Source organism: Elaeis guineensis, chromosome 6 (genome assembly GCF_000442705.2).
Source record: "Elaeis guineensis isolate ETL-2024a chromosome 6, EG11, whole genome shotgun sequence".
Taxonomy (NCBI): domain Eukaryota; kingdom Viridiplantae; phylum Streptophyta; class Magnoliopsida; order Arecales; family Arecaceae; genus Elaeis; species Elaeis guineensis.
The window spans coordinates 128584977-128595899 of NC_025998.2; the positions used below are offsets into that span (position 1 = coordinate 128584977).

At 34.8% G+C, this 10923-nt stretch overlaps 1 non-coding gene across 1 annotated transcript; it reads left to right on the forward strand.

Annotated features, from left to right (window-relative positions):
• The first annotated feature begins 10608 nt into the window (after nucleotides 1–10608).
• On the forward strand, nucleotides 10609–10681 carry TRNAF-GAA (transfer RNA phenylalanine (anticodon GAA)). The gene has a single exon. It is a non-coding gene; the product is annotated as a tRNA-Phe (tRNA).
• Nucleotides 10682–10923: the final 242 nt, after the last annotated feature.

The following is a 10923-nucleotide window of genomic DNA, read 5'->3' on the forward strand; positions in this document are numbered from 1 at the left end:
CTGCATATAGTTAAATGAATCCTGCATACAGTTAATTTAACACTGTACAGTTAATTTGATACTACACACGATTAATTTAACACTACACACAGTTAAATAAATCATGCATATAATTAAGTTAACATTGCACATAGTTAATTTAACACTGTACACAGTTAAATGAATCCTACACATAGTTAACTTAACATTGCATACAGTTAATTTAATACTGTACACAGTTAAATAAACTATGCACACAGTTAATTTAACATTGCATATAGTTAATTTAACACTGCACACAGTTAAATTAACACTATACACAATTAATTTAATACTGCATATGGTTAAATGAACTCTATATACAGTTAATTTAATGACGTACATAGTTAAAAATATTATTTTATTATTTTTAAAAAAAATTATTATTATTTTTAAAAAAAAAATTAAAAAAAAAATTTATTTATTATTGAAATCGTTGAGGGAGTAGACCCAGACTTTGGCATCGGAGGAGGGTTGTAGGTGTTCGATATAGAGCCACGAGAGTAGACTCAAAACTCATAATGGATTAAGGTGCCGGTTGTACTTGTGCCTCTCTTATATGGTATCAACTCCTCACCAAATTGACTAAACAGAAATTATTGTAAAAATTATAGTCAAAAATATTAATTTTAAAAAATAATTTTAAAAGCCTAGGCCACCACTTCCCAGTGCTCCCCGCACATTTTTCAAACAAATTTTTAAAAATATTTTTTATCATTATTTTAAAAACCTAATTATTTTCATTACAAAAAATAATTTATTTTTAAATATTTTATTCTTTAGTTATTTTAAAAATTACTTTTAAAAATAATTATTTTTAAAAATTATTTTTTTAAAATATTTTTAGAAAGAATTATTTATTAATAAATTATTAATTTTAAATAATATAAATAAAAAATAAAAATATATATAATATATATAATATTTTTTTGAAAGAATGACTCACTAAAAATATTTTAAAAATATAAATAAATAAATAAATAAAATATTATTATTTTTTTAATTTTTTTTCCTCCCTTCTCCTTCCCCCAGCGGTCTCGAGCTCCTTTGTGCATGCCACCCACCGTCGCACCTCCAACATTGTATGGCGACCCCCATGGGCCCTAGCATGTCCCTGGCCACCTACACCGCCCCCCCTCCCGACTGCCCGCACCGCCCCCCCCGGACTGCTGCTCTACACCGCAAACACCATACCCCAGCCCCTCGGCCGCCTGCACCATCTCCACTCGCCCCCGATCGCCCCCTCCATTCACCCCCTCTGTTCGTCCAAAAAAAATAGAACATGATTATAACTGTGTGCATGGTATTTTTAGGGAGGCACTGTGAGCAGATTGGAGATGTTCTTCGATTGTGCATAGCGAAATAGTGCCTGTTGAGCAGTCAGCAAGGAGGGTAGAAGGAAGAAGAAAATTTTGGGGAGGAGATTTAGATAGGATAATTACTGTATTAAAAGTGAGAGTACTTTTGTTTCATGAGGGATTTAAAGTTAAGCACCTAATTCTAATGGACTGAAAGTTATATTTTGGGTCAATAGGACTAAAATGTTAAAGACTGATCCACAAATGGATCGGGCGTCAAAATCTCCCTTTTTTTTAGGAGGGGGGAATTTCATTTGTGGACCGAACTTTAACTTGTAAGTTCTGTTGATTTTTTATATAACCTTCGATCCACTTTTACTCTTTATGAGATAAAAATGCCCCTAATTTAATATCATACTTTATTTTCATTTCTCCGTATATGGTAAAGTGGGCGGGTTGAAATGGGAGAAACACGTCCATATAAAAAAAGCAACAAATTAATTGGAAAGGTAAATTAACTATATGCAATGGTAAATTAATTATATGCAGTGATAAATTAACTGTGTACAGTAGTAAATTAAATATGTACTATATTAATTTAATTATATATAGTCATAAATTAATTGTATACTATATTAATTTAACTAGATGCTGTGGCCAGTTAACCATGTTTCATGTTTATTTAACTATGTATAGTAGTAAGTTAATTAACTATGCATCATATTAATTTAACTACATACAATGACCAGTTAACTATGTACAATGGCAAATTAATTGTGTGTCATATTTATTTATCTATGTACAGTGGTTAAATAAGTGTATACCATGTTAATTAGTCAATTAATTATGTGTAATGGTAAATTAACTATATACCATCACTATCATCACTGACGACGCCCTCCTTGGCCTTGCCTTCAATCATCTTACCGACCTCATCTTTTATCCAATCGGTGACCACTATGTATAGTGGTAAATTAACTGTATATCAAATTTATTTAATTATATACTATATTAATTTAATTATGTATAGCGATAAATTAACTGTGTATCATATTTATTTAACTGTATACCATAGTTAGTTAACTATATATCATATTAATTTAACTATATACAGTGTCTATTTAACCGTATGCAGTATTTATTTAACTGTATATCATATTAATTTAACTATATACCATGTTTAGTTAACTGTATACTATATTAATTTAACTGTATATATTATTCATTTAACTGTGTGTAGTATTTATTTAACTGTGTATCATATTTAGTTAACTGTGTACCATATTAATTTAACTATATAGCATAATTAGTTAACTGTATATCATATTAATTTAACTGTATATAATATTCATTTAACTTGTGTAGTATTTATTTAACTGTGTACTATGTTAATTTAATTATGTACCATATTTATTTAACTGTGCACAATAATAAATTAACTGTATACCATGATTATTTAACTATGTATCATAGCTAGTAAACTGTATACAACAGCAAATTAACTATATACTATATTTATTTAACTGTGTATCATAGTTAGTTAACTATGTATTATATTAATTTAACTGTATACGATGTTCATTTAACTATGTGTAGTATTTATTTAACTCTGTACCATGTTAATTTAACTATATACCATATTTAGTTAACTATGTACTATATTAATTTAAGTATATATATTATTTATTTAACTGTATACAGTATTCATTTAACTGTATACCATATTCATTTAACTATATATCATATTTAGTTAACTATATACCATATTTATTTAACTATGTACCATAGTTAGTTAACTGTATATCATGTTTATTTAACTGTATACATTATTCATTTAACTGTGTACTATATTCATTTAACTATATATCATATTTAATTAACTGTATACCATATTAATTTAACTGTGTATATTATTCATTTAACTGTGTACCATATTCATTTAACTATATACCATATTTAGCTAACTATGTACTATGTTAATTTAACTGTGTATCCTAATTAGTTCACTATATATACTATATTAATTTAACTGTGTACATATTCATTTAACTGTGTGCAATATTTATTTAACTGTGTACTATGTTAATTAAACTATGTATCATAGTTAGTTAACTATGTACTATGTTAATTTAACGATCATTCTATTTAGTGAATAAATGATCATGAACAGGACGGCAATAGTATTAACAGAGATGGCAAGAATTCTGTGCCCCGCTGTCTCCCCGGCCCACCATCGTCGGTGCAGTCGAGAAATCTGAATTCCCTCATTTCTAGTCGAATAGTGATCCCTAGCCACCCTCTTTCCCCCATCTTGATCGAATATTCATGGATCCTCTAAACTCATGGTCACCGCTGTGACCGCCATTAATGACGACGATGGCAATGGCCCTCCACCCCCATTTCTCTCCTTAAAAAAATCGATACGATGATGATGGCGATGGCGATGGTGATGGTGATGGAGGTCAATATGATGCTCGATAATCAAAGATCAATTCAGTCAAATGATTTGATTAATGGTATAATTGACTCGATAGAAAATCAAAAAAATCAAATCTAATAGTATTCAGATCTATTCAAAGTAAATGTCGATATGCTGTCCGACGACTGCAAATCAAGACTCTTCACTAAGCTTGACCAAAATCATTGTAAGAAGGTCATTTACTAAATCAATCTTAAAGAGACAAATCATTTTAAAGTAACAATTTTAGAGAAAGAAATTTTTAGAGAGAGAAAGTAAGATTCAGACTGAACGGAGAGGGGAAAAGAGAGAAATCCTCTCTGTCTTCTTTTTCTTTTTTTTTCTTTTCATTTCATTTCTTTTTCTTTTTTTTTCTCTTTCTCGCAGCTTCTTTTGGTGGAACAAGGGATCGTAAGATCCTTTCTTGTTTTTCAGAACGAGGGCCATGGCCAGTGGGCTGTGATCGATGGCAAATAGAGCTGTGATAGTACAGCTCAGAGAACCCAAATCGGTGGTCAACGATAACCATCGGCATCAAAAAATCAAAAGAAAATGGGTGGAATAAGGAAAGAAAAATAAAGGTGGGCTTTGAGGGTGATTTTTGACAAAACCGATAGCCAGTGGTGAGGCCTAGGGCCAAGGGGAGAAAGGAAAGATGGAGAGGAAGAAGGGAGGGGCTTACCTCGAGCTCTGACGGTGTCTCTGGTGAGAATTTATGGTAGGCATAATGAGAGCATCTACGGCTTCAACAAAAAAAAATCGGAGAGAAAGAAGAGAGAGGAGGGTCGGTGATCATCGTGGCTACCTTCGAAAGGAGATAAGAAGTTTATAGGACGGAGAGAAGGTCGAATCCTTTTTTTTTTGATGTTCTGAGAGTCATACGGGTGGGGGTTTAAATAAGATTGGGGTATTACATCTTGAAGTCGGAGATGGGATGAATGGCGACGTTGTCGATCTCGACCTCCTACACCCTATCGAAGAAGATGGCAGGGAACGAGGTGGAGGTGGCGGCAGTGATCGATAGCTCCATCATCTCACCAGCAGGGAAGGAGCATCTGGATCATAGAAGTGAGATAAGGCATTGAGGGGATGGGAGTGATGAGGAAACAAAGGAAGAAAGAAAAAAGATGAGGGCAAATGATAAGTTAGATATTTTTTAAAATAAAATGACGTCAAAAGGATGCACTGTTATGGTAAACTTAAAAGAGGGACTGAGAGTTACATTTTTAGTCAACAGAGACTTTTTGTCACAGTGACGTCAAAGGGGGAGCGGCAATTAAATTCTTCTTTTTTTCTGGTACAAAATCTTCATGTACTTGGGCAGCTACGTAATCCATAAGTGCTTTTTCCTTATTTCTCCCACATGTGAGGGTTTTTTTTTTTTTTTTGAAGAATTAAAAGCTTCCTCTAGTTTAACAATTCCCAAATCTCTAATACATCGCACATCAATAAATAAATAAATAGAAGAAGAGGGAGTTCCCCGATATGGCTCTCCCTTTCTTCTTACTTCTTGTCAAAACCACTAGCGATTAGCCCAAGTACTTGAATCAAATTGAACCAAAATTCTTTGTGCACCATAGGCGATGTAGAAAGTCCGACGTAGAGTTCATCATCTTATCTGATTGATCCACACAATCATCATTTTTCAACACATATTTAATGTCTGCAGGTCGGATTTTTGTTTAAAAATTTTGTATGACGAAAATACTCCTGCTCTTTGAAAAAATTATAACATTCTATGTGTATATTACAATATCCTGCATCGATAATATGCACAAAGATGTCATAATTTTTTTAAAGAAGAGGAACATTTTCATCATTCAAAATTTTCAAATGAAAAAATCGATCTACAGACATTAAATACATATTGAAAAGTAGTTGGACAAAAATATTTCTCTCATATTATAATATTCGAGGTCATATTATGACATCCTGGGCTATATTACGCCACAAGATATCATAATTTTTTCTCAAAAGATAGGGGTATTTTCGTCATACAAAATTTTTAAATAAAAAAATCGATCTACAGAAATTAAATACACATTGAAAAGCAGTGACTACGTGAACTAATTGAATAAGGTGGTGCACTACATTCGATTATCTACACCGCCCTCGGTGCACAAAGAATTTCTCTCAAATTGAAACACGCCTTTTTTGCCGTTGGGCTGGCCTTGGGTTCTAATTCCTAGGTTCAAAAATTGCTCAGCCGAGAATCGAGATAACGTGCTTAGACCTAGGAAATTATGGCCCAGAGACCAGACCTGCCCAGCTTTATTTTCGATGGCCGAGGCCTACGTATTCAGCCGTCTAATCAGGCCGGGCCTCAATTTGCCAAGCTCAAATGGCCCGGTTTAGAGGTCTCTCTCTTTTTCTCTCTTTGACGGCACGCCGCCTCTCTGGCACGTCTGAATAATGCCCGCAGTGAACTTGGGTCCGAGGGGTCAACGGTTTGCCGTGAGGCTCAGGTTAAAAAATTTAAAATCAAAAAGAAAGGAAAAATAAAAAAAGGAAGAGCCTAAAACGAAGCCAGGCCGGGCTTGGGCCTGAACATTTGGTGTTAGTATGGAATTATGACCCAACCTGAGCCAATGAGATGTCTTTTTTTTTTTTCTTTTTTTTTTTTCTTTTGTGTGTGTGTGTGTGTGGTCGCATTCAATGAGATGGGTTTGATTTACAAATTCTGTATTTTAGGAACCTTCGGGGTTAATAATTAATCCGTCTTCCGGGACACTGAGAGAACATATGGGTTAATAATAACTGATGATGTGTCTCTCGATTCAAGTTTCTGGATATATTTCTGATACATCAGGGGGTACTTGGAAGGTTGGCACTACTCTATACTTTGCTTCTATGTAAAATTTTATTGATAAATTATATGTTCTTCCAACAATTAATAAATTAATTATACTATGTTTATATTAGATGTCTGATCAGAACACATCTCTCAAGATTTTTTGGTACTGCACGATGCAGCAGAAAGAAAGAAGAAATAAAATAAAAATAATCAAAATACATGGATCAGCCAAAAAAAAGTTCGTCTCCATGGGGCATGCAAACTTCACTATGAAAAAAAAAATTTATAAGAGGAGATCTCATCCTCAATCCTCGTACACCCAATTTCTCCCTCACAGAAAGTTTTTTCTTACAAAAGCTCTCTCTCTAGGAATATCCTCTGAACCCCTGAAGCGACTGCTGTCCGCTGTCCAGAAACCTCTTGCTCCTTCTCTCACAGTGTTACACGGCTCTCTCTCTTCCCAGGTCTCTGATCTTTATGCTGCACGGGAAAACACACCACAGTGCCTTCTCTATTGAGCATGAGGCCTTTTAAAGACCTTAAACCAAGTTAGATCACGATTAGGACTTCTAATCAGACTTAAATCAAGTCCAAAAAACCTCCCAAGCCATTGGATCAACACCGCAACGTCCCAGAGCCATCCGATTGCGATCGATCCATAGAATAGTATCATGGACCGTGCAAAATGCATGGAAAAAGCCCACGCGGTCCGTCATGGACCTCTCGATCCATGATGGATCGGGATCTGGGCTCCCAGTGCGGCGTGCTGGGTTGGGCCGGCCCACACATGGGCTTGGACCTCGCCTGCGCCGAGCGCCGGGGCCCGGGCCGCACCCCGTGCGCCTGTGCCTGGGCCGTGCGACCCCACACCGGGCCACGCCCTGCGCACCTGGCCCGCGTGCCGGCCACGCCTGGGCCGTGTCCCGCCACCTGCGACCACGCCGCAGCTGCTTCGTCGGCCGCTGGCGGTCCGCCGCCACTTCGAATTTCGTGTCAACTTTAAAAGCTCGTATCTTTCCCATCCGAGCTCCGTTTGAGATGATCTTAATCTCATTGAACTCTATTTTTCGTCGCAAACCTCACTGTGGGATCAATGTGGATCGAATCTCGAGATATCAAATTCCAATATATCTAAACATCGGACGGATACGAAGAATGTTATGATATAAGAGTGAGATATCGTCATGAAGTAATATATAGAAGGCTGGCTCTTCTTCATTTTGCTTATATATAGGTATCTGTCGACAATTAGTATGTCCTTTCAACAGTGAGCTCTATGTCCATGATCTACGAGGACTCGCAGCAATTAAGATATGAAGTATATATATGTTAGTTTACTGTAACCGATCAGTAAACAGGAGAAGAAAAGATGCACTAAGAATGGGCGAGGGGGAGGAAGAAATGGGGCCTCCTCGACATTTTGAGACTTAGACCATCCTGCTCAGAATATGCACGTCCTTTACGTACCGCAGATTTTACTCCATGACCATTTTGAGCATGCATGTACTGCCATCTATGCTCCTACTTTGCTCTTCAAATATTATTCTTTAAGCAGTTTCAAAGCATAGCACGAGTTACTGGATTATGCATGCATGTGGCATTGGAGCGATGATGCTGAAAGTGTCGATTAGTTAAAAGGCTTTGTAGTTATTATGACAAAAAGTTATACAATAGAATTTTTGTCTTAGTTTAGTGGTTCGCTATCATTATTAATGTATTGAGACAGAATGCCTTTGTAAGTATGCATAGACATAGTAGAGTGGATTTGCTAGTATGAAGCAACTAAATCAATAAACCATGAGGGTGAATCATGATGGAATGTATATTATCTTATATAGCAATTAGAATTAGAAAGTATAAATGCAAAATATGTTTTCTGAAAAGATTAGAAAGAAGTAAATAGCTACGTATACCTATATTCACAGCATATGTCTACGAAGAAAAATCTTGCTTGATGTTCACCATATTATTAGACTGCTTATTTGTTGCCATATCAACAATTATAGGGTGGAACCATAATTCTTACTGGTGAAGGCTAATGAAATGCTTTATACAATAAAAAATAAAACTGCAGCAACAAATAAATTATAATTCTTAAAAAACTGCAAACTTATTTTTTGTGGCGTCTCTTTTTGTTTTTGGGTAAGGTTTGTGATGTCTCATTTTCACTGAATGATATATCCTTCAAGTAAGCAATGACTATATAAAATTAAAAATTATATATAATGACTGTGAGATACTTTTTAAATTATATGAAATTTATTGCATTAGTACGTTTTTTTCTTATTAAAAAAAAAAAACGTACACTACTCTAGCTGCTACAAGAGAAGCAAACTCACCGAACGAAGTTTAAATGGTCTGACATGCATGCATGGAGTCATGGCGCGTCACCTCACGTGTCAATAACGGCGAACTCTCGTGGGAGGTTGACGCGTTCTCGGCGTCACCTGCAGGCTTCCAAAAACCGTGAAAGACGTCAACAGCTCCGTCGCAGCAGAGGTCGTCCGTTACTTCCACGCGTCACCACTCGTGCGAACGTGACGGCTTGTGACGCTCCAACACGTGCCATTGCATCACGAACGGCCCTGTACTGTTCCTAGGTTTCGAAGTAATAGTTCACGGGTGGAGCCACCGAGCTCACCAAAAGATCCTCCAGCCATGGGGGTTTGTCCCAAAAGGGCAAATAGAACGGACTCTTCGCCAATCGAATCGCTGGGTGCACAAAGATGAATTTGTTGTCACTTTGCTTAGATTTGAAGTGGTGGTAATTAAACCTAGTGCTTGTCCCAGCACGAATTCCAATTCAATGGTTTCAATTCCCATGGACTCGGTATGATTCATGTAGAATGATGCACAATGCATGTGGTGAATGTTGTTTGCCCGTAGATTGAGGTAATAATTTTGATTTAACTTTTTTGGGATTAATTAAACTTGATAAATAGGGTTAGCAAGTGAGGTACAAAATTCGAATTGGAAATATCTCTTGCATGGGTGCCCATGTTAGATTGCTTGGTCTAAACACACTTGCCTCATTTGGATAAACAAGAGAAGTCTAAAGAGTAAATGAGTGCTTGTATATAAAGGTGTTTCGTTGAGATTGATCAAGCTTGATTTACATCGAATAAGGATTTTAGACCAAGTTTGATTTGTTTATTAGTAATTCAAGCTTATTTTCTGAACCAAACACGAGTCTAATTGATTGGCTTGACAATTCCAATTAAGATGAAATCATTTCAAGCTTGAGATAAGCTTGATTCAAGTTATGTCCAAACTTGTTTTAACATTTTGATCAATTCAAAGAATCTCAAGAAAATACTAATCAAAGCCTTAATCGAATGGTCTGATATATGTGTAATACATAATATAAATAGAAATAGAAATAAAATTGAGTTTTATCAGTTGGGTTGATTTTTGGCTTGATTTGAGATTAATTTCATCTAATTCAAGCTTATTTTGCTTATTTCAACCAAGCATGATTGGATATTTTCTCAAGCCAATCTCAAGCTCCTCAATTTGTTAGAAACCCAACTTCTATATGTAGGTATCTTTGTATAATTATGTGTCCAACAGACAACACTATCAAAACAAAAACCAAGGATAAAGGGGTCAACCTTCATTTTTTTTTTTTTTTTTGAGAACAAAATTTAATAACATGCATCACAAAGGGTTTGGTGGTTTATATCAAACCTTATAGTATATCAAACTGACTATAGTTACACTAATTTCAATGTAATATGTTGCTTAGATTTTTTTTTTCTAGCATACGCAATCAATGGTTGCATGGCAATTTTTTGTGTGCATTAGTGGAACTAGCCTAGATGTGCATGTATATTGTATGTGCTTATGTGTAGAGAATTAGCATTTTTCATAATTATAAGCTTTTGATACTCTTAAGGAATGATGATGTTATGGTGTTATATCATTATTATATACCTAAAATGATTCAGCCATTATATTATACTACCATATTTTATATCTTTAATACCAATGATGTTGTCCAAGAATTATTTAATAAGTTATAATAAAATTTTAACATTCATGCGGGGATAGCTCAGTTGGGAGAGCGTCAGACTGAAGATCTGAAGGTCGCGTGTTCGATCCACGCTCACCGCAATTAAATTTTCAAATTTATTCAATATTTTTAATATTTTGTTTTTAAATAATATAGATGAATATCAATAAAAATTAAAATTTTAATATTTTATTTTTAAATAATATAGATGAATATCAATAAAAATTTAGAAAATTGAAATTTCAAATTTACCCTTTTAGAAATGGTTCTAATATTTTATGTTTTCTTTCAAAATAAGAAATATTAAGTAAAACTTTGAAAAAACAAGAATATTTTGAAATTA